The following is a 23,629-nucleotide window of genomic DNA, read 5'->3' as shown; positions in this document are numbered from 1 at the left end:
TTTGCCTGACAAATATAACCTGATGTGCATCGTGCGCTGTGCTAGGCAACGGGCAAGGACTATGGACAGGGAGAACTTGAAAAGGTCGGCAGGAGCTGGCAGACAGGTTGGAAGGAAGGCTTCTGACGACAGTGTGAAGTTCACGGTGGCTTTTGAGCACAGGAATGTGGTGATGAGAACTAAGTGTAGACAAAGAACTCAAACAGAATCAAGGAGGATACAGAACCCTGTTGTCTAGGATGGGGTCGTGTTGCAGGGAAAGGGAAAGTAACGATTTGTGATTTTAAAGAGCCCCATTGACATATCTGGCCCTGTTTCCTGGCACCTCCAGGATCCACTTCCTTCGCTTCCCAAGTTTTCTTGCAATCATCTGCTCTAATTTGCAAGGAATTAAAAAAAAAAAAAAACCCCTTTAAAAGCTAAATTGGACTCTCTCTACTAGAGCTGAAATTACTTTTGCAAAGATAATGGCTCCTTTTAGTTTGCAGGGCTTCATCTTCTCTTCCAAGGTTAAAAATAGAAAACAGATTAAATCCAAAAAGGATTTCTATTCCCTCCCTGTGGGTTGATAAATTTAAAAGGCCCTGGAATCCAGACACTCATGGAGTGACACTTGTGCTTTTTCAAAACGATTTATTTATTTACCTATGTGAAAGAGAAAGGGGGTGGGGTGGGGAGGGAGAGAGAGAGGGAGAGGGAGATCCTCCCTGTTGTGGAAATCCGGGGTGTGACCCAGCAGATGCATTCTTCTATCAGCTGAGACAACAGCCGAAGACATGGCCATGTGCTCGTTCACATTTCACTGTTGTTCAGCAGGTTCACTTTGTTCTGCATGGTAGACTGGCTCCTCATCACCACTACTATTGTTTTAGGTTATATTGGGCTGGGTTGGTGAGAAAGGAAAAGAGGAGAGGCCTATGTTCATCATCATTTCCAAAAGTAACTGGTTTCCAATGAGGGTATCTGTTCTATTAGCATCATTGCCTTGGAGCATGCCTGGAACAGCACATTCCCCCGCCCCCTCCCCTCCAGAGCGCTCCTCTGCCCCAGAACTGTAACCCACTTCGAGCTGCCACCCACTCTGCTACACTCCTGCACCCCCGCCAGAGACTCCCCTACAACCACCATCCGCCGGCTGGGGCTCTGAGTGGGCATGGAGGCTTATGTTAGCCGGGCGAGCCAACTAATCCAGCCTGGAAATAATGAAACTTTGCTCCCAGTGACTCATCTAAAAATCTCCCCTAAGCCTTCTTATCTCTGGACCTGGGGATATTAACTAGCGGGCAGGGGTGGGAGTGGGGGACAGCTGAGGCTCTGGGCCATTTGGCCTCAGTGGTTATGCAAATTAGAAAGAGGACTCCAGGGAAGGGGGAAGGGCCTGCTGGCTGGCAGCCCTGATTCCTTGGAGCCCCCGTGAGACGTTCGCCTTCCTCTAGAGGTGACCAGGGACACATCTGCACGTTTCAAGTCTCCTTTCTCATCCTTTCTGAAATTGCCAATAAAAGCATAAGCTGTCATTGTCTGTTATTTCCAGAAGCTGTTGTTTCAAAAAATAAATTGCCATTGATTTCACTTTCCAAAATTCCTTGGAGGTATTTTTACTATTATTTTATTTAACTCCAGAGACAATCACCCCACTTGGGACCAAAGATTTCCTTTTTATTTTTAAGATTTATTTATTTATTTGAAAGTCAGAATTACACAAAGAGAGAAGGAGAGGCAGAGAGAGAGGTCTTCCACCTGCTGGTTCACTCCCCAGATGGCTGAACCGATCCGAAGCCAGGACCAGGAGCTTCTTCCAGGTCTCCCATGTGGGTGCAGGGGTCCAAGGACTTGGGCCATCTTCCACTACTTTCCTAGGCCATAGCAGAGAGCTGGATCGGAAGTGGAGTAGCCAGGATGCTGGCACTGCAGGTGGCGGCTTTACTCGCTATGCCACAGCACAGGCCCCCAGGACCAAAGATTTTTGTAGCGCTAGAAATAAGCTGCTTGGGGTTGCAATGGTAATCTGTTGCTTTTCCCTACTTAGTGGCCTCCCTAGGTGATGGATTCCTGACTTTCCTTGGGAATCACACCATCGCTCAGCTCACACTCCTCTCCAGCCCTAAGGCACTCTGCAGGCTTTCTTTGCTAACAGAACTTAATCCCATTGCGGGAACAATGGACAAAATACTGGCTCTCTCAGCCTCCCTCCTAGCCAGAGGTGGGTAGTGACACCATTCTGTCCCATGAGATCTACATGGAGGTCTGCAGAGGGCTCCTAGGAGGGCGTTTGCAGATAAAAGAGGGCGGGTGAAGTGGAGCAGCCCTGGGCCTTCTTCCCCCTCCATGCAGACATGCCGGCGGAGCTGCGCGGGCCGTGGATCTGGAAGCGCCCTTGCAGTCACAGTGGATGCACTCTCACTGCCTTGGTGCTGCTGACTGCGTACCTCCAGGTATATTCTTCTGTGGGAAAAGATGCTCTTGCTCATTTAGGCCACTGCTACGGGAGCATTCTGTTACTGATGCCCCTGAACTTCCGCGGCAGGGAGCCAGCTGCTGAAGAACCGCACCAGCCAAAGCACAGTGCAGCCAATCCCACCTCTCCCGGGCCAGTGGAAGGCATGGAGGAGAACAGAGCCCTAGAAAGCAGGGTCGGCCACATCGAGGACGTGTTCCACTGCCGGCCAGGGAGCTCTGCGACACTTCCCCAGCAGGGCGCTGTGCGTGCACACACTCACAACCACTCTTTGTTGGTTGTCTTTTGTAAATGGATGTCCGAATAGCAATTGCCCTTGTTTCTCCACTAGCATGTATGTGGGTGGATGGTTAAATGACACATATTTATTTATTTATTTAACGACTGTACACTGGGGCTGACATGGCACAATGGGTTAAGCAGCCACATGCAACCCCGGCATCCCCCCTAGGAGTGCCAGTTTGAACCCTGGCTGACCTGCTTCCAATTCAGCTGCCAGCTAATGAGCCTAGGCAGGCAGGAAGATGGCCCAACTACCTGGCCCCTGCCATCCATGTGAGAGACTCAGATGTAGTTCCACATTCCTGGTTGCAACTTGACCCAGACCTGGCTGTTGTGGCCATTTGAGGGGGATCTCTCTCTCTCTTTTTTAAAGATTTATTTATTTATTTATTTGAAAGTCAGAGCTACACAGGAGGAGAGGCAGAGAGAGAGAGAGAGAGATAAAGAGGTCTTCCATCCGTTGGTTCACTCCCCAATTGGCCACAATGGCTGGAGCTGCGCCGATCCAAAGCCAAGAGACAGGAGCTTTTTCCGGGTCTCCCACATGGGTGCAGGGGCCCAAGGACCTGGGCCATCTTCTGCTGCTTTCCCAGGCCATAGCAGAGAGCTGAATTGGAAGTGGAGCAGCCAGGACTCAAACTGGTGCCCATTTGGGATGCCGGCACTGCAGGCAGTGGCTTTACCCACTATGCCACAGCGCTGGCCCTTCTCTCTTTCTCTCTCTCTCCCTCCCCTTTCTGCTCTCCCTTCCCCCCTCCTTCAAATAAGTAAATATTTAATAAAGATTATAGGTCATGACAAGTCACACTCAATATGATGGGAAGAACTGGATTATAGTGGCTGCAGTGACTTTGCAAGAATTTGAGTTGTTTTACGTTGGCGAATGAGACAGCTGGGTTTAGTTTTGCACATGGAGCCGTTGTCTTGGATTTCCAGGGTACTTCTGAAGCTGGGTTTATGGGAGGAAATGTGCATGGGAGAAGAGCACCCAATGGGTGGGCTGCAGAGGACATTCAAGGGAGGGACTTCGACGGACACCTATTCCTGCATTCTTGACGCCCACTGCCCCTTCCTCTGAGAGCAATACCCAGGCTTTTCTTCAGAGAACTGGCCCTTCATTCTCAGCAATGTGCCTTGGCCATACCCACAGCTGCACGGGCGGCTGTGTATGAAGTCTACCGAATTCAGAACATGTATTCTGGTCCTTGGGGTTGGTTCTGGGATAAGCTCACACCCTGCAGAAGCCTGGTAAGAGTCAGCATTGAGAGTTTTGCTGACACAGTTAGGAAAGAGACCAGAGGTTGAGCATCACTCACCCAAAACTTTGAGGGCTGACATGATGCCACAAGTGGAAATTTCCATACCATGAAACAAAATTGTTAAAAATATTATATAAAATTACCTTCAGATTACGTATATGAGGCATGTTATGAAACAAATGAATTCCACGCTTAGACTTAGGTCCCATTCCCAAGATGCTTCGTTATGTATATCCAGATATTCCCAAATTTATAAAATCCCCAGATCTGAAACCCTTCCAATCCCAAGCATTTCAGATAAGGGATATTAAACCTGTAGTCATTTTTTATTGCCAAACTGGTAGAATAAAAATCTGGAGCTACAAGTAGGCATCTTTGACATTGATTAGTAAAAACCTGCTGAGAATCAAGCTAACATAAAAAATAGCAAGAAATAGACTTACTGATGATAAGTTGAGCTCCTGGATCCAGCCGAGTTTGACTCTAACCTTGGATTGTCAGTTACCTAATGCAATATATTATCTTTATGGTTGGAGGTAGTTTGGGTAGTGTTTTCAGTCATTTTGCAACAGAAACAATTCTCTCTAGAGTATGAGCAAATCTCTTGGACTCCTTTTGCAGATGGCTGAAATAAAGTTCATGGAAGGTAATGACTTCCCAAAGACCACTATTCGGTGGCAGAGCCTCACATAAATTGTCTCCTGGCTCCTGGGCTATGAAGCTCTTCTGCCACAGATTAGCTAAAGGACCAGAGCTGTGGGAGTTCACAGGGAGGAGAGATGGTTCCCAACTGAGAGGAGCAGGAAATATATATATATTTTTTGACGGGCAGAGTCAGACAGAGAGAGACAGAGAGAAAGGTCTTCCCTCTGTTGGTTCACTCCCCAAATGTCTGCTACGGCCGGCGCGCTGTGCCGATCCGAAGCCAGGAGCCAGGTGCTTCCTCCTGGTCTCCCATGTGGGTGCAGGGGCCCAAGCACTTGGGCCATCCTCCATTGCCCACCTGGGCCACAGCAGAGAGCTGGACTGGAAGAGGAGCAACTGGTACAGAACCGGTGTCCCAACCGGGACTAGAACCCAGAGTGCTGGCGCCACAGGCGGAGGATTAGCCTAGTCAGCCACGGCACTGTCCTAAGCAGGAAATATTTTACAGAGAGAATAGCATAAAAACCAGGAAGGGGGGCTGGCACTGAGGTGTAGTGGGTAAAGCTGCCGCCTGTAGTGCCGGCATTCCATATGGGTGCCAGTTCGAGACCTGGCTGCTCCACTTCCAATCCAGCTCTCTGCTATGGCCTGGGAAAGCAGTAGAAGATGGCCCAAGTCCTCGGGCTCCTGCACCCATGTGGGAGACCTGGAGGAAGCTCCTGGCTCCTGGCTTCAGATTGGCCCAGCTCTGGCCATTGTGGTCATTTGGGGAGTGAACCAGCAATTGGAAGACCTCTCTCTCTCTCTCTCTCTCTCTCTCTCAAGAGGGAGAGAGAATAAGAGGAGGAAAGGAAACAGCACAAGCAAAACAAAAGGCCATGGAGGAGAGAAATGAGGACGATCAGGGCAGGCATTATGGTGCAGTGGGTTGACACCCTCATGCCATATTGGAATGGGCTTGAATTGTGGCGACTTTATTTCCAATCCATCTTCCTAAGCTCCCTGGGAGGCAGCTGTGATGGGCCCCTGACACCCATGGGAGAGAGTCATATGGAGTTTGGGGTTCCTGGCTTTGGCCTGGACCAGTCCTAGCTGTTGCGGGCATTTGAGGAGTAAATTGGCAGATGGAAGATTCTCTCTCTCTCTCTCTCTCTCTCTCTCTCTCTCTCTCTCCCTCCCCCTGCCTTTCTCCCTTTCCCCCTCCCTCCCTTTCAAATAGATGAAAACAATTAGTATTAGTAAAAAGGAACAAAGAAAAAGAGAGGGAAGAGAAGAGAACTAGATCAATATTTAAGTTCTGGTTATGTGTTTTAGACACTGGATTAAATGCTTCATGCTTTTTTTAAATTCTCATGCAATGTAACCGGGCATTTCTATCCCCATTTTACTAGTGGTGTTTTTCCAAAGGTCACACTGTAAAGCCCAGGGCTCCGGCCCAGGTGGGCCTGTTTTCTAAGCCTTGTCGACTCCATCACTAGGATCTTCACCTGCAGAAAACAGAAGCGACAGGTGAGTCAGTTCTACAAGGACAGAAGTACTTTCAACAGAGTTACCCAGGCTTCTTATCACATTGGCTTGATTCATCAGATTTGCTCTTCAGAAGTTGGCAAAGACACTGCTTTTAGCTTCAGGAGTTATCTATAGGGCCAGCACTGTGGCATAGCAGGTAAAGCTGCCGCCTGCAACGCCTGCATCCCATATGGGCTCAGGTTTGAGTCCTCGCTGCTCCATATCCTATCCAGCTCCCTGCTGATGGCCTGGGAAAAGCAGAAGAAGTTGGTCCAAGTGCTTGGGCTCCTGCACCCACGTGGGAGACCTGGAGGAAGCTCCTGGCTTTGGCCTGGCACAGCCCTGGCCATTGTGGCCATCTTGGGAGTGAACCAGCAGATAGGCGATATCTCTCTCTGTAACTTTGACTTTAAAATAAATAATTAAATCTTTTAAAAAAAAGATATCTATAATGTACTTATTTATTTGGTGGTAAGTGAGGTAGGAAAGTTCCATGAGGAGAAATGTTCTGGACTTCAGACTGGAGTTTTTATGGATGTGACTATGAGGCCCCTCCTCCCCCACATTTCTCCTCCCCTTCCCTTTCTGGAATATTGCTGGGTGGAGGGAGGGCTTCCTGGCACAGAATTCCTGACATTCCTCCCAGAACCTCGACAGCACAGTGGTTTTTTTGTTTGTTTTTTTTTTCCCCTTTTGACAGGCAGAGTGGATAGTGAGAGAGAGAGACAGAGAGAAAGGTCTTCCTTTTTGCCGTTGGTTCACCCTCCAATGGCCGCCGTGGCTGGCACATCGCACTGATCCGATGGCAGGAGCCAGGTGCTTCTCCTGGTCTCCCATGCGGGTGCAGGGCCCAAGGACTTGGGCCATCCTCCACTGCCTTCCCAGGCCATAGCAGAGAGCTGGCCTGGAAGAGGGGCAACCGGGATAGAATCCGGCGCCCCGACCGGGACTAGAACCCGGTGTGCCGGTGCCGCAAGGCGGAGGATTAGCCTGTTAAGCCACGGCGCCGGCCGACAGCACAGTGTTAATGGACCTAACAGTCCCCTTGTTGTGGGGCAGGTGTGATGTATTATTTTAAGATGATGGAAATGCTCTTCGATGTTCCTTCCATTGAGAAGCGTGTCTGTGTCTTTCCACTTGAATCTGGGTCAAGGTTAACAACTACCTTGAACAATAAAATAATGATAATGATGATTTTGATAATCATCTTATTAATGACAATAATAATAGGAAAAGGAGGAGAGGAGGAGGAAGTGGAAGGGAGGGGGAAGAGCTGGTAGAGATGCTGTGCCAGTGTCCAGGCCTGAAGGGATGACAGCTCGCACCTTCTGCTCCTGCGGGTGTGTGGTTTTGGAGCCCTGCACCATGAGTCTGATTGTTCTGTGGGATAGGCCAGGTGAGAGGCCCAGAGACTATGCGGAAAGAGAGTGGGGTCCGGCCACACCCACACAAGCCCCAGACAGGGGTGCAGACTTCTCAGACTCTCCAGGACAAATCAGGAACCAGCCAAACACCAGCTGGACCTCCACGCTACTCCTCCATGGATCAGGAGCCTAATGAAAAGATCGCTGTATGAAACCACTGCATTCCGGTGTTTTGTTACATCACAATAGATAACACAAGGAGAGTGCCCCCCCAGATACTCTGGAGAGGATGGAGAAGAGGCTCGGAGGAGTCTTTATTTGAGAGAAGGAACTTCAACAGCATCGCGCTCCTCCTTGAAATAGTCACAGACCCAAGATGGTAGGGAAGATGTAATTGGAGGGCTCTCCGCCCCCCACCCTCGCACCCAGCAGTGCAGAGGAATTTGGAACGAAGGCCGCCTCCCTGCAGGTGTCCCTGGCAGGAGCCGCTGTGTGAACTCCTTTTATCATTTTGGAAGGGCCTTCTCCCCTAGCTTCCAAGAGAGTGACTCGAAGGAGTCCCAGCCTGAGGCCCCTGCTTTCCTGTGAGATGAACAGGTGCAGGGCCTTTGTCGCCCTACCTGGAGAGTGGGGTGCGCTTCCTCCAGGCCCCTGCCCTGCCGTGAGCAGCAGGGGTGCTGTGGGACGAGGAGGAGGCTCTGACTGTGGCCAGGACAAGCATGGCAGATGCCAGAGGAGAAATCTTTGCCTGAGGAGATGGCAGTCTTCCCACGCTTTGTTTTATTTTGTTTTTAAAGATTTATTTGTTATTTTATTTGAAAGGCAGAGTTACAGAGAGGCAGAGGCAGAGAGAGAGAGAGAGAGAGAGAAAGAGAGAGAGAGAGAGAGGTCTTCCATCCGCTGTTTCACTCCCCAAATGGCTGCAATGGCTAGGGCTGGGCCAGGCCAAAGCCAGGAGCCAGGAGCTTCTTCCAGGTCTCCCATGTGGGTACAGGGGCCCAAGTGTTTGTGCCATCTTCAGCAGCTTTCCCAGGCACATTAGCAAGGAGCTGGATTGGAAGCAGAGCAGCCGAGACTCAAACCGGCACTCATGTGGGAGGCAGGCACTGCAGGCACAGGCTTGACCTGTGCCACTGCACTGGCCCCAATGAACTCTCTTCTCTTTCCATTTAGCCTTCACTTCCTCCTTGTGGTAGGCAGAAGAATGGCACCCAAGGACGACTGTGGTCTAATCCCCTGGGCCTGTGAATCCACCACTTGGAATGGCCAAAGGAACTGCTCTCGGGATTAAGATAAGAAGCTAATCCTAGACTCCCCCAGTGGCCCTGTGTCATTACAAGGTGATGACAAGAGAATCAGAGATGTGACAGTGGAAGCAGGGGCTGAAGCAGTGGGATTGCTGGGGTTGAAGAAGGAAGGAGGCCATGGGCCCAGGAAGGCAGGTTCTCTAGGAGCTGGGGAAGGCAAGGAGTGAGACTCTCCCAGGGACCTCCACGTTCCCTGCCGCGACTCTGCTTCCAGCCCAGTGAGACCTACTTGGACTTCCCGCCTCCAAAACTGTAAGAAAATGCAGCTTTATTGATTTAAGACCTTACATTTTTGAAAATGTGTTATAGCAGCTGTAGGGAGCTAAGAATATTTGAGGAAGGCTCCCTGGCCTCTGGCCCTCCCTCTCACCCACAATCATAGCCCTCACTGCAGTAGGTAATTGTTTCCTTAGGTGATTATTTGTCATTATTATTTTGACCTTGCTGGACTGGGCCTCAAGAGAACAGGGACCTAGAGGGTGTGCTCACCACAGAGTGCCCAGAGGAGCCCTTGCCCACCACGGGAGCCTGGGGGCTGGCTGTGGGCAGCCTCACCAATGGACCAAGCCACAGCTGTGGCCACTAGACTTTTCTAAGCTTTGGTTCCAAATTATGCACCCATTCATCCCAGCTGAAGTCACATGGTTTGAGTTGCAGGTTTGCCACTTACTAGCTGTGTGACCTTGGGGAATTCCTTTACCTTCCTAAACCTCAGTTCCTTAACCTATGTAATGGGGATTTAACATAGCCATTGTGGATTAAATAAGAAAACTGAAGTAAAGCATCCAGGACCAAACCTGAGCAGAAGAGGTAAACCAGATGTTCGTTCTCTCACTTTTCCTGACATTGGCATCTACTGGTGTTGTATTGCCCAATGTGGTCATTCTTGATGGTTCTCCTTCCCCTGCCCTACTCCCATCACCTGTCCAACCCAAGCCCGCACTTCTCAGCCCTCCAGGACCTGGACAGCTGCAGAAGACTGTGAATCAAATGCAGTTCCCATGATGTAGGGGAAAATATCCAATTACAAGGCCCCAGCTTACGTGGCTCTGGAGCAAAGAATCTTCTAACCTCACAGATTCACTTTTCATTTTTTAAGGTTAATTAATTTATTTGAAAAGCAGAGAGAGAGAGAGAGAGAGAGAGAGAGAGAGAGAGAGAGAATCTTCCATTTGCTGGTTTACTCCCCAGATGGCCACAGTGACCAGATTCGGGCTGGTGGGAAGTCAGGAGTCAGTGGCTTCTTCCATGTCTCCATGTGGGTGCAGGGGCCCAAGCATTTGAGACACCCTCCACTGCTCTCCCAGGCACATTAGGGATCTGGATCGGAAGTGGAGCAACTGGGACTTGAACCGGTGCCCATATGATTGCCAGTGCCACAGACGGCAGCTTTACCCATTAGGCTACAGTGCCAACCTCTCAGGTTCACTTTTTAAGTGCAACTACTCACTGGCTTCCTCGTGTTCAATATATCCTGGTGAGACAGGTGGGGGGGGGGGTAGAGATAGAGAAAAGGAGCAGCCATCTTAAAGTGCCTGTCACTTGACCCTGGGCTCAAAGTCAGACCAAGAATCCATTCCTGTTCCCATCTGTCCTTAAATGGACTTGGCTACATCAGCTGTCTCTGATGGCTTGGATCAAGGGCAAGGAGCCAAAAGTTCCCAGGGACAATCTCACCTGCTGAAGAGAGGTGACACCTGGTCAGAAAGAGTGTGGTCTCTCATTCCATTTTCAGATGCGGAAAGTAAGGCCCACAGAGAAGAAATACAAATCCAACCAGTTAATAGAAGGTGGTGGATCTTCAGTTCCCCAGGGCAGGGCTGTTTCCCATTGTAAGTTTTTGACTGCAAATGAGGGAAATTGTTGGCTTACAAAATTTAATTTCTAAGGTCAAACAGCTTCAGGAATGGCTGGACTTGGGAATTTAAGTGATATTTCAAGGATGTATTACTATAGCTCTGTTATTAATTTCATTGTCTCTCCCTTTCTTTGTGCGTGAATCTTGTCCTCTCCTGCCTTGTATAAGGTCTCTTCACGGAACAGGGAAAATGGCTTAGAACTTGAGAACAAAACTCCAAGAGCGACTTCCAGTTTGAGATCCAAATGGAAGAGTAACCTTTCTCTCCTGGTGTCCATCCATCACGTCCTTAGAAAGACTGACTGGACCTTCAAGGGCTCACACCCACCCCTTGAACCAGTCCTAGGGAGTGGAATGTGAGTAACCATGATTGGATAGCACTGGCTCCTTTGTCCTGCCCACAATGGAGGGACACTAAGCCTGGCTTTCCTTCCTGAACACCTGGGCTAGGAGGGAGCAGCTCTCCAGTGCAGAGGGAGTGTTGGGCACACTCACCAGAAGTCCTCTTCAGCCACTCCGGGGCACTGGTTAGGAACGGCACAGGCTGCTCAGCGGGGCAGCCAGGCCCTGCCCAGCACAGTGCAGGTCCAGCACAGTGCCTGACATGTTTCTGTTGACTGCAGGAATAAAAACTCCATTTACCAGCTTGACAGACGCCCCTCTGACCCCAAACCTCGATGTCATTGGTGATGGTTCTCTGTAGCCCTGTGCTATGCCAGCCTGAGTTTGTTACTTGGGGACTGGGTCAGAGATGGTCCTCACTGACAGCCTCTTCACCTAGGAGGCCGTTCTCCCACCATGGCTGGGATGGCCATGCTTTCCCAGGGGACCACAGGGTGCAAGGTAAAAGGGTGGAGCACCCTACATACACTTAGAAGGATCACTGTTTTCCTCATTTTCAGTATAGGGTGGTTAGTAGTGCTCTTTAAGATACAGCTACTATGTTTTTTAAAATAAATTATTTAAAACCATTGCATGTACTATTTTTTAAATTAAATAACACAGAGTGATAGCAAAGAAAAGGTGAAAAGTCTTCCCCTCTTTCCATCATTCCCAGAGACGATGCTGTTAGCAGTTTCCCACCAGCCCTTTCAGAAAATTTCCTACATGGAGGTGTATATCTAATTTTCAAGAATACAAATGGGATCACAATACATATACAAGTATCACCAATTTAACTATATTTAAATCTTTGTTTGCTAAGCTTATTTGTGTGGAAAATTTTTATTAACACCTCTATTAATGGTCTAAAAAGCAGCTTGGGAAATACTAAATTTATTCATAAAAAAAAAAAACTTCTACTATGTGCCTTTGATACAAATATAAATAGAAAGGCTATTTCCATTCAAAGACTCATTGTGCACTAGGGGAATCAGAAGTAAATAAAAGGAAGGGTCGGCGCTATGGCTTAGTGGGTAAAGCCACCGCCTGCTGTGCTGGCATCCCATATAGGCGCTGGTTTGAGTCTCAGCCATTCTACTTCCAATCCAGCTCTCGGCTATGGCCTGGGAAAGCAGCAGGAGATGGCCCAAGTCCTTGGGCCCCTGCACCCACATGGGAGACCTGGAAGAAGCTTCGGCTCCTGGATTGTCTGGGCACAGCTCTGCCATTGGGGCCATTTGGGGAGTGAAACAGTAGATGGAAGACCTCTCTCTCTCTGCCTCTGCATCTCTGTAACTCTGCCTTTCAAATAAATAAAGAAATCTTTTTAAAAAAAAGTAAATAAAAGGAGACAATAGAATCAATATGTTGTTATGTAAATACACATCATATGGACAAGATTTCAGAAAATGATTAACTTTGCCCAGAGAGGAAGCAGGACACTTTAAGGAGAGAGTGTTTGGCATTGGGTCCTGGATAAGCAGGAGTTCAGTCAACTGGTTTTATTCCAGGGAGTCAGTGGTCAGTGGGTATTCCAGAAAGAAGAAGTGGCAGGTGCAAGAGCATTGTATGCTAGGGAGTGTCAAGAGCCCAGTGTGGCTGCAAAGCGGGAATCCAGAAAGGCAACTTAAGCCAAAGTGAGGGATCTACAGGCATTTGGCTTTAGCTAACTTTGGTTGATGTGTAGTCACTGAATTTTTTCCAAGTAGAGGAGGCATGGAACTTGTGTGTTAGAAAGACCCCAGCATGGAAGCTGGGTTGGCGGTATGGTGGGGCCAGAGGCATAGAGAGAAGTTGGGCGTCCATTGCAATTATCTGGGTCTATAAAGATAGTTTGAGGCATTGGCAATGGAGGGAAAGGGACTGGGATAGGATAAGATATACAACCAGTAGCACTTGGTGACCACTTTGAGATGAGATTTCTAACTGAGCAGCAAGTGAATAGTAGCAGCATTAGGAGAAGACAATACAGGAGGCCTGAAAGTGCTGGTGGCCCTAAGACTAGAGACCTTTTGCTTCTCTGAGCCCCTGGAGGAGAATCCTGGGTTCTGAGGCCCATGAGGGGGCAAGTATCTCTCCTTTTTCATCTTTGTAGACCTTCAAGAATAGCCAGGGCAGAATAGTGGACAGAGTCACTGTGTGTTCATTATTTAATAAGTGAGGGATGTGGTGTCCTCATTTTCTAAATGAGCAGAACAAATGGACAAGGATAAAATGGCTGGAATTAAACCCAAACTCTTACTTGACCCAACAATGCCTGGTATGATCTGGCCCCTACCTACCTGGGTGACTTTCTCTCCTACTGCCTTCCGCCTTGATGAACCCACTCCAGCCACATCAGCCTGGTGCTGCTCTTCAAGCACCAGATTCATTTCCCCATGAGGCCTTGAAGTGACTATTCCCTCTGATGGGGACACCCTTCCCTTACATTTTCAAATAGTTTGCTCCTTTACTTCATGCAGTTTATCATAGAAGACTTTCCTGAATGCTCAAAATAGCTCCCCAAATCCACCACAACCTTAAACCTTTATCCTGCTCTACAAGGCATCTTCAAAAAGTTCATGAAAAATGCACATTATATAAAAACTGCACAGATTTCAAGATGTTTTTCAATCCATCCGTTTTCTAAAAACTTTTGGAATTTTCTTCGTATTTTCTTCAGGGTACTTCTTGTACCTGAAATTATGTTATGGTCAAGTGTGGTTTAGTGATGTGGATATGTTCTGATAAATGCACTATCAGGCAATTCTTTGTTGTGTGACTATCACAGAGCACACTTACACAAACCTAAATGGCATCAGTCAATCACTCAAGGAGACCTCTTGATGCGATCGAGAGATGCAGTAAACAGATGTGTGAGGCTGCTGCTGGCAAAACACAGCAGACTTGTTTACAGCAAACTTCTTTTTTATAAGGAGAAATACACTCTAAAATGATGACGAAAAGGATAGTGTAGTAAATGCATAAACCAGTAACATAGTTATTATTGTCACGATCATCGAGTATGATGTACTGTACATAATTGCTTTGCTGCACTTTTATACGACTGGCAGTTCAGGAGAGTGTCCATGCTAGCTTCACTGCACACATACAAGAGTAATGTGTTGTGCAAGGATGTCCTGACATTTATAATGTTGCTAGGTGATGCCAATTTTTCAGCTCTATTATAATCTTTAGGGTGTACCACCAAATATATGGTCCATCACTGGCGCGGTGTTGTTATGTGGTGCGTGACTGTAAATGTTCACCATTTAATTATCTCTCACTGAGCTCTGTGAGGACCTCATTGCTCTTGTTTCTGCTGTATTTCTGGGGCTGGAACACAACGTGGCACCTATAAAGTGAAAATATTAACACAGTGAAAATGTTAACAAGTGAGTAGGCATATTGATCATGGTGGCCTTGAAAAATTGTTTTGTTGAGTCTTTTTTTTTTCATACTCCTCACAGTGCTTTGTGTTCATATGTCTCCATGTATTTGTAAAGTTGACTGAAGGGCAAATTCTGCTACTAAAAAAAAAAATTAAACAAAGCTTATAAGTTTGCTTTAGCCACCTGCATGGTTGTTGCTGTTTCTTGTTATTCCCAGATAGCACCTTTTCTCTTGGTTCTATGGGAAATGCCTCAAGAATTTATCAAGAGACCTGGCCCAGCAGCCTGGCATTTTCTTCAGTGAAACCCATCCAGGGATCTCTGCGAGGTGGCTTAGGAAGAGAGGGAAGGGAAGGTGAGTTGTTTGCCTTTGCTTAGCTCTGGCCATTGGCCAAAAGTCCAGCTCTCAAACAGCTGGATGCCGGCATTTGTCTTAAAATTCGTCTTTGTCAACACTGCTGCCATCCTCGGTCTCTCATTTCCATTTTCATAATCTTCCCTGCTTTCCATAAGCCCTTGACCTCTTCTGATCTGTCTCAGTCTATAAATCTACCTAAGCATTACTTAGACTGGCTTGTCACTCTTGCTAATTCCCAGTTTTGTCAAACTTGGGCAGGTGTTTGGCAGCAATTCCCTGTATAATCTGTGAGACAGATCCTTCTGGAGTAATGTTGCTGAGAGGTCATCATGCATGTCTGGGGTTGACTTGTGGGAATCTGACTCTTCTACTTTCTACCTCTGTGATGTTGGCTAAATATTCTCTTTGATTCCAGTTCTTATCAAAGGATCATTTTTAAAAACATGATTTTCATCCAGCTGTACAGTGAGTAAGTGTAAAAGGTTTATTTAACTCACTAAGGAATAAATCTGCAGGGTATCAATGTTAGCTTGAAGAACATTCAGAAACATCTTTATCCAAGATTTTTAGTCTTCTAGGAAAGAAGTGTTACAATAAAATCGCTAAGTGATATGCAAAATTGGTGAATGCCATAAAGGACAACAAAACTGTGCCATAAAGGACAACAAAAGCTTGTCAACTTTCCCAAATTAGGATAGAAATTTGCATAGTCTAGGCCCTAATTAATAATAAATAGTAAATAGTTAAAGTTACATTTTCTTAGAGAATTAAGCAGACCTTGGGAATATCTGTTAGACAATGCCCCAATAAAGTATTAAATGACATGCAACATTCTTTGCCTTTTTACAGCTGTTGAATAATTTTCTTAACAGCTTTCATATATGAAATAGGACACCTGCAAGATGCATGCATAGGATGGAGGATCTAGTATATCAAGCCATATATGAGGCTATTCTTCCTTTGTCCCTAGACTGATAGTTTACCAATATATTGCTGCTCTTAATTCCTATTATGTATCAATAGCATCATGGGGCAAGGAGGTCTCCCTCTTCCAAGCTTCAAAGTTGTGAAGACACCAATCTCTTTCCTTTGTTGATCCTGCCCGAGACCTTGGCTGATTCAATTCTGACTGTTACAGATGGAGAAGGGGTATACATGTCCTCACATTTCTGAAAATAAGGAAGTTTTCTGTTGAAAACATGGCACAACTCATAAAATTATGTCAGTTAGTACATTCAGAATTGTTACTTTTATCACTTATGTAAAGTATTGTTGATTTTTTCTACAAACAATGCATTACCAAAGCACTTTACATACATTCTCTCATTTAATTCTCAAAGATATACACTATTTATTACTCTTATCCTCACTTTAAAGAAGAAGAAGAAACTGAAGTCCAAATAGGTTAAGCAGATCCCCCAAGATCCCATTAGCAATTGGTGGGTCTGGGATTCAAACCCACAACACCTGAATCTACTCTGCTTCATTTGTGAGTCTTATTTGCTTTGAGACTGTGTTTTTAAAAAGTCAAACTGTTTTTTCATTAAGTTGGAAACTTAATATAAAACTTAATATAAAGAAAACCTGTGAGGGTTGGGAACATTGGACAAATGTCATTAGGGTCCCAGACCCGGTAGAAGACACAATGTTCTTTCACACTGGATTATTCAGGACCATGGACAGCGATCTCACCACTTCAACCACCAGACCCAGTGGCAATACAAAACACATTTCCTACCGTGCAGGCAGCCCTACGTTGCTCGTAGGTTATGCCCTACTGGCAGACACTTGGTTAAGGGGTTTCAGCAGGGCTGTGATGTTGTCAAATTCTGCCACTAGTTACAGGGCTATGACTCCCTTGGAGAAGGGCACTGCTTAAACGTTTTATCATAGAAGCTGAGTGGGCTGTAAGTGATCCTGTTACTACAGGTAATGATCAAAAAGTTTGAAACTGACTCTAGAGGTTGATACTTGCAAATTATACTTAACTGGAGTGAGATCCACATGGCCAAGTTTTGGTGAGACCAGGAGAGAGGGATAATATTTGGGGAATTTGAAAGGCAAATAGAAGAGAATGCCATGGAAAGTAGGAGGTGTGAAGTTCTTGGGGAGAAAGGAGGTTAATGAAGAGGTTAAGAGAGAATGCTGCTTCGTGGAAGCAAATTTCTTAGACTTACGATTTTGCCAAAGGTTGACTCCAACCTTAGGTGATGAAGATGAGAATTTATGACACACAGACTTGTGTTAAATTACTGGCCCCATAATTGCTAAACTGAACTTGAAGGCAAAAGTTGTATTTAATTCATCTCTGTACACTTTAGTTCTGAGCACATGTCACAAAGTCACTGTATGTTCAGTTGAACTGTTTGCAGATTCTGTGCAATCTTGGACCAGTCCTTCCAGAAATGTCTGAAATTTTCCACACCTGCAGAATGGCATCTGGTTTTCTTCACAGGGTTATTATGACGATCAATGAAATAATCAAGGGTATGAGCTTTATAAAGCTCAAAATGCTTATTAGTTGTATGTTTGTTATGAACCACATTAACTGGCCTGTATTATTTACGGAGATAAGAATATACTCTGAAATTCATTGGAAAAAGGGAGTGCATTAAAAAGTCTGCCACTGGGCTGGCGCTGTGGTGCAGCGGGTTAAAGCCCTGCCTGAAGCACCGGCATCTCATATGGGCACTGGTTCTAGTCCCAGCTGCTCCTCTTCCAATCCAGCTCTCTGCTGTGGCCTGGATCCTTGGGCCCCTGCACCCACATGGGAGACCGGGAGGAAGCTCCTGGCTCCTGGCTTCAGAGCGGCACAGCTCCAGCCATTGTAACCATCTGGGGAGTAAACCAGCAGATGGAAGACCCCCCCCCCCACCTCTCCTGTAACTCTGTCTTTCAAATAAATAAAATGAATCTTCAAATGACATTAAAAAAGTCTGCCACTAAAAATGCTATGTGTTAACTATAATTCTATATGGAATGAGGATTCTTGAGACATGTTTATAAATGACATGGTATAGACACATTCCACTTCATAAACAGTTTGTCTAACTCAGTAAATATAACCTATATACTTTTAGAACAAAAGTTTTCTCCTCCTGAATTATTTATCTGTTTGAAAAGTTACAAGTTGACACTTCTTTAAAATCAAGCATTCAAAACAAACCCATAAACTCCACCAGAGGATACAACCCCTTGATCTCAAAAACCAGGCCAAGACATTAGCAGGATGAGAAAGTTATTTCAAAGCTGTGTAGTAATGGTGAGACTCTGGTAGGTGATGAGGAAATAAGAAGGGAGAGAGGGAGGGTGTGAGAGGGATAACAATCAGAAAAGATCAAAAGCTTCCCAAGACTAAGGAAATTTGGAAACTTTTCCATTTCAGGACACCTGCTGTTTAAGACTAAAATATCCACTTTGAGGCTTTAAATAGATGAGCACCAAAGTGACACCACTGATGTCACTCTGGAAAACATCCATCCATTAGGGTGATTTTTTCACAGCATTCTTTTCGAAGATGTAAATGTTACTTGTTTCAAAGCAAGAAAGGAATGACACCACTCCAAGTCACACTTCTCCAGCTATTCTTTTTACAGCATAAATTAATGATCTCACGGTTTGCACTGACAGATCCTCAAAGGTGTTTAATCAGCTGTCTCTGACAAAACACAGCGATTTCCAGGCTGGCACATTTACAAATAAAGAAAAAACAGCCTGTAATCCCTCATAAAGTGGAGCTATGGTTCTGCTCCATTTGACGACATGACAGTCTTCTGGGCACCTCCTCATGAATGCATAAGTAGGGCACAGCTTGGGAAGTTCGGGTTCACGCAGAGCATAAATATTGCATGGGATATATTAGCCAGGCCCCCCAGGGAAGGGCATCTCAACCTTCCTAGCCCAGCTGAAAGAAGGCACAGGGAGACAGGATAGCCAAAGCAAGAAATCACCTGTTGGCTACTGATGAGTCTAGGTCATGCAGGAAGAAAGTATTTATTCTAGTAGAGGAATCAGGGGCAGGAGAGTGGAGGTAACACAAACAGCATTCCACTGAATTGAGGTGAATCTCTGTCTGCTAAAGACACAGAATTATTTTACCTCTTTGGAAGCAAAAGGATGTAAATGCTAACATGCATAATGTTGCCCCGAGTTGGCTTAGATAGTATCAGTGGTCTAAGCACCAATGCAACAGTATGGAACGTTCACTGTGTGCCAGCAATGCGAGGGACTGTGGAGCCAAAGGCCATGACAAATTCTATTGGCATGGAGGAGCTCACAGTCTCAGTGGGGAGGGGCAGAGTCAGGGGTCTTGGTGCTAACAGAACACACTTCTGGCTAATTTAAATAGAGAATGAATTTATGAAGAGGACATTGGCTGGCAAACGCATAAGCAAAATGTGGTGCCTCCATATAATGGAATAGTATTCAGTAATAATAAGGAACAAACTATGGATACATGCAATAACATGGATAGTCCTAAAAGAAAGAAACATTGTGGGATAAACCAGACCAAAAAGAATACATAGAGAATTTGATTTCATTGATATAAAATTCCTAGAGAAATCAGAGAGTCGGGAGGTAGATCATGGTTGCTTGAGATAAGAGACATGAATGGGGCTTGACAGCAAGTGGATGAGAGTAAATGTGGGGGGTTGATAAATTTCAGATCTTCCTGCTTCTCACTATAGAGAAGGGAAGACTTTTCTCCTGTCTCTGAAATCATCCCTTGCCTAAACTCATGCCTCATTGCCTTTTACAGCTCAATTCCCTGGCCCCTGGCTTTTGTTGGATAGTGTTGGTGGGCAGTGGGAAAGAACTGAGTTCATGTAGGAGCCCATTAGGTTTGAGGTGTCCATGGGTCATCTAGGTGGAGATGTCCACCAGGAAGAATTTGAAAGGGATGTCATCCACTGGTCTACTGGCAAATTGCTCTCTGAAGAAATTCCCCATGACCTTCATGGCTCAATATGGTGACCAAAGCTGCTTTCAGGTTGCAAACAGATTAAAAATCAGATTGTACATTTCCTCAATGTTTAATAATCAGATGTATATGACTCAATGATGGCAGATAAAACCTTGACAGTGTTGAAGATGGTGTGGGTGTGGCATAAAAGGGGGAAGAGTGATATAGACCCAACTCCTCAGCATCCTGCATCTCCCTCACCTTCTCCCTGTAGCACAGGACTATATCTGAGGGGTGAAAGCAAGCAAGAATCCATTGAATTTGAGCTCATCATCAGGAAAAAGACAGGTTACTCCATGAGAGTCAAAGTTCTAAAGAGCCAACATCTGGGGTGGACATTTTGTGCAGTGGTCAAGACACCCTTGGGATGCCCACATCCTGTGTTGGAGTGTCTGAGTTCAAGTCTAGGCTCCACTATTGATTCTAGCTTCCTACTACTATGCACCCCAGGAGGCAGCAGGTGATGGTTCTAGTACTTATGTCCCTGCCACCCACATAGAAAACCCAGATTGGGTTCTGGGTTTCTGATTTGAGCTGGTTCAGCCCCAGCTGTTGTGGACATTTGGTAAGTGAATCTGCTAATGGGAGACCGATCTCTCTCTCTCTCTCTCTCTCTCTCTCTCTCTCTCTCTCTCTCTCTCTCTCTTTCTCTCTCTCCTTCTCTTTCTCCCCCCCCCCTTTCAGATAAATATAATACATTTTAAAATTTTTTTCAAAGCCAACCTCAAACAGTGAGAATACCCATCTGCAGAAGTTACCAACCTCAAGGCACTGTTTGTGAATGTACTACCTAGGAGGCCTGAAAAAAAGCAGTCCAAGTGGGGAGATGTGGGAACATCATCGGGACCTGCACATCCTTGGGGCAGGCTGCCACACAACAGTGAGATGGCAGCTGGGCAGGTTGAAGGAAGGACACCCTGAGGGCTGGGCTTCCTGAAGGCCTGGCACAAAATAGAGTGAAAATAGCGTCTTCGTCCACCAGTCCGGTGCTAGCTGACCTTTATCCTCTCAGTGGAGGCCGTGACTTTGAGCTGTAGAGTGGCTTTATCATCATTCTCCTTGAAGATCAGCTGACTCCCTGTGCACGCATTTGCTCCCCCTCTGAGCTCTCACACAGACCTACAGCGTTCCCTGCAGTGGAAAGTGTTCACAATCTAGGCTATGTGTAGGGAGGCATATCTCCCCTCATTGGCACTCCAGTTTGTCAGTTGGTAGGGATCCTGTGATACAGGTGGAATCAATTTCTGTTGAGTTTAGTAAACTCTGGATTAACTATCACAACCATCACTATGACTTCTACAGCTAAGCATTTGGGTATCATAAGTAAGACAACATGCTGGACCCAGAACTTGTCATATATTAATTATATTATATATTGTTATATATATTATATATAATTAATATATAATATATGTATATATTATGTATAATATATACATTATAATATTTTAATATATAATTAATAAATATTAGTTAATTATGACAACCTTACAAGATAGGAATTGCCAACCCTATTTACAGATTTGGAAAGTGAGGCCCAATGAGTTTAAGTAACTTGGATGCTCTGAAAATGCAATCCCAAGGATAAGACCGTGGGTCATGAGACTCCACCAGCATCAACTCAAGGGCTTGCCAGAGCAGCGAGTGCAGCTAAAACTGTTCGTTCACATCACGTTTTGAAAGCAGCAGGTGCTATTGCTCTGGGCCTGGGCAGGTAGCTCTGTGGCCTCCTTCAGGGAGAGCACTCACGGAGACAAAGGAGGGAGAGGATAAGGGACAAGCGGTGAGATTCTGAAAAGCCGAATGGTTTCTTGGTGGTAAGGATTGCTCGGTGTTTAAGCAGAGCTGCCCCGGCTCTCTTCCTTTATCCATGGACAGCATAGGCCAGCTCCTTCAGGGACCTCTGCCTCCCAAGCTGCCTGAGATGTGTTATCACATTAGGCCATTGGGAGGGCATCTGTCTTTCTTCAGGGTTAAGACGTGCTGTCATCCCGGCAGCAAAGCAATTGGACTAACCAAGTCCCAAGCCTCCATGGCAGTCAGGAGGCAGGCCCGGTCCTGGCAAGCCTTGTGCACATCAATAATAACAGCAGCAGGGATTACAATAACAATGATTGCAAGAAGAAAAAGAGAAGCCACCGTTCGTGCCAGGCTCAGGCTAGCGGCTCCGTGGACATTGTCACTAAGCTCACAGTTCATCCAAGAAGTCACGGGCACCTAGGATGTCCCAGATAGGGCAGGAAAAAGATGAACTTGGGGGTTTCTTTTCTTCATGACTTGTGATTGCCTCCAAGTGATTATCCTAGGGATTTTCCCATCATGCTGACGAAGCATCAAGGAAGAACGCTGCGGACATTCAGGGAGAATGCCAGGGGTCACCTGGAGGGCACGGCAGCCAATAAGTCAGAGAGAGGAGGCGCGTGGCTGCACCAGCGGCCACCCTAATTGCATTAGCTCCTTGGCCTGGTTCACGCCTGGCCGGTGTGGCGGGCCAGGAGTTGAGAGGCCTGATTGAATTCCAGCCAAGGTGATGCCCTCTGTCTCCCCGTGACAAAGCCAGCAGACACGAGTAGAGCTTCAGCCTTCTTCTCTCCCACCAAAAGCCATTAATTGTCTTCAAGGACAATCCGGCACTGGCCCAGGGACAATATTCGGTGAGGGTCACACACACTTGATTCCCCACCTTGTGGAGGTTCCTGACCTTGACCAATAGTGACATTTACCACCTCCCCATGTACTGCTCCATCGGATGTGCTGGTAGACATCCTATTTAGTTTGCCATTAGGCTGATTTTGCAGGTCTCCGTAAGTGGATGGGCTGTTTCTTGATCTTTCTTTATATAACCTACTCTACCTTTGTCATGGAACCTTGATGTCAGCACCCCTCCCGAGAGTCACTTCTCTGATATATTTGGGGGAAGGGGTCTGTCTCCTATGCACTCCCGAGTTGAATCCTTCTTTCAGTCACTTCTCTCCAACACTCAAAACTCACTTTGGGTTCACTTGGCTGGAACCCACCTCTATCTCTTCCCAGCGACACGAGGACTCGGTGCCAAGTGAGCAGCTGCTTTGCTGATTGTATGTGCTATAGCAGACAGCAAATGCCTTAAAAATGGAGTTGTACAACCCTGTTCAAACAGGCCTCTCAGCCCCACTGCCAAGAGCACCTCTCTTTTCTTGGAAGATCTCTGACCTTTTCCAATACTGTCTCTCCTCCAATCTGTTCTTCATGATCTCTTCCCCAAACCCCCAAACTTGTTGAGTTATTATGAAGAGGAATTTTAACTCTCCTTTTGCCATGCCTTTGAGTTGTGTGCAGTGGACTGTCTTTTCACCAGCAAATGGCTCACCAAGCCTCTTGCCAAATCAAAGCCCTCTTGGTCTGGAGGAAACGCATGCCCCTCCCGTAAGAAGCAGATACAGCTGCAGGCAATTGTGGTTGGAGCCTCTGTCCTGATAGGTAGCAGGATGAGTGTGGAGAGCACCCCAAGCAAAATTCATTTGCTAGAATCTTTTCGGTATCTTTATTTATCTCAGATCTCTTTGAGTTCATGGGGTAGAGATGAAGATGAACTCATTTGTCCATCCTAGCCAGGCAGGATTCTCTAACAGACAACTTCCACGTCTCAGTTACTCAACACAGTGCTCTCTACAGAAGGATGAGTGTTTTTCACGCATGGACAATATCTGTGCTGAGCAAGTACATTGTGCTTGGAGATTGTGTCATGAGAGCCGCACAGTTACTGCACACTGTAACAATAGCTCCAGTTTGGGGATACAGTCATGGAATAGAGCCAGGTTCCTTCCATCTGGTTAATCCATCCATCTGTAGGACCTCAGAGTCCTCTCTATTCCAGGGGAAGGTTGGGAAGGGG

Source organism: Lepus europaeus, chromosome 22, assembly GCF_033115175.1.
Source record: "Lepus europaeus isolate LE1 chromosome 22, mLepTim1.pri, whole genome shotgun sequence".
Taxonomy (NCBI): domain Eukaryota; kingdom Metazoa; phylum Chordata; class Mammalia; order Lagomorpha; family Leporidae; genus Lepus; species Lepus europaeus.
This window is presented reverse-complemented; position numbering follows the sequence as displayed.